Raw genomic sequence first — 1,769 nt, 5'->3', positions numbered from 1 at the left:
CATTTTCTATTAATATTATCATTGTTACTTGTTATTTTAAAATAAAACTAAAAAAGAAGTTTATCGTTCGAATCCAATGAGACTGGTTGAATTGAATAATTTTTTAAGAAAAACAATTTTACTTCTACTGAACTAATGCGATCTGGCATAGTAAAAAATGCAACATTACCAATAATAGAAGAAGAGCTAGATTCCAGGGTAGTAGATTCTTTATCTTCATAAAATGATGAACTTTGAGAACTCTCGATACATTACGGACCATCTCAATGAGAATCAATTTTTTTCACACATTTTAAAATTTAAATTATAAATAAATAAAAACAATGAAATTCCTTACAACAGCTTAAAATAATAAAAAATTTAACGCAAATTTCCATTCTAAAAAAATGTACATTAAAATATTATATTTATTTAAAGTTGTATTATTATCATTATTCATTATATTATATTACTAATAAAGTTTTAAATTAAAATTAATATATTAGTGGCATACATTTATATTTTAACTAAACTTAAAAATGTGTTATCTTTTGTTAGATTTGATAAAACAAAACTAAAATAACTACAATAACACACGAATGTCGGCACAGTGACTTGGTCGCATAATAGCATATTATTATATTATATTATATTAATTATAATATTTGTCATGATATTTATGTTGAGATCTTACAATCATACACCCACCCGGACTTGAATATTAACCCTTCTATTTCAAACATGAAGCAATTTCTTCAAATAATCTTACATCCCACTGCCACGTATATATACATTTTATTGTATGGCCGCAATTCGTACAAATCTCTTATAAACTTGGGCCGCAACTCGTATGTTATTTTGGAACTGGGTCGAAACTCACCAATACCGATTCAAATTCAAATAATACATTTCCCAATGAATACACCATTATATATACCTATCTAGACAGCAAGACGAATTTTTTACATTTTATTTTAGGTACATTACAAACCTACTTGGCACTTATAACTGTTCACATATCTCATTTTTTACTGTCATCGTACGTTAAAATAAAATAGTAACTTTATTCTTTGTAGATTATTAACTTTCAAAATTAATCATACATTATACTTTATAGGTATGTAATAATAACTATAAGTAAACGATTTCTTAAAATTTAAACGATTTAAAATATTAATAAATCTTTTAGATTATGTTACAGAATAATTTGGGTTCTGAAGATTTATCTATGAATAATTCAACAGATGAATAAAATTAATACTTTATAGTTACTTTAATAATTAATTAATCACTATATACTATGTTGCAATCTTAAATTTCATTTAACTATAACATTTTATATTCAATTAAATTTTCCATAATATATAATATAATTATTTGTTATTTTTTTATGAAATTGTAGAAAAAAAAATAATATTTTATTCTTATAATAATTAATTTAAAGTAATATGTAATACAAGTAAACCCTCAATTATTGTAAATGTTAATATAATTAAAAAATTTATTATCAATATTCAATGGTTAATTTATTTATATTAACTTCATAGTTACTCTTTCACTTGATATGTTGAAACTATATTTAATAGTTTATAGAGAAACAGCTTTGCATTATTTCATGATCTATACAAATAATTATTTGTGTTTATCGACTGTCAGTTTGGAAGGACGAAGCTTGTAGTGAGTAGCTCCGTTTAAGTTCATAAGGGAATGAAATAATTTGTTTATTGATGAGTTTATGTTTTCATTTATTGTGTGGATTTTCAAGTCTTTATGCAGTACTCTGCTAGCTT

This window comes from Melanaphis sacchari, unplaced genomic scaffold (assembly GCF_002803265.2).
Source record: "Melanaphis sacchari strain LSU unplaced genomic scaffold, SCAv2.0 Contig1102_pilon_pilon, whole genome shotgun sequence".
Classification (NCBI taxonomy): Eukaryota; Metazoa; Arthropoda; class Insecta; order Hemiptera; family Aphididae; genus Melanaphis; species Melanaphis sacchari.
The sequence above is the reverse complement of the archived record's forward strand: the minus strand, read 5'-3'. Positions refer to the sequence as shown.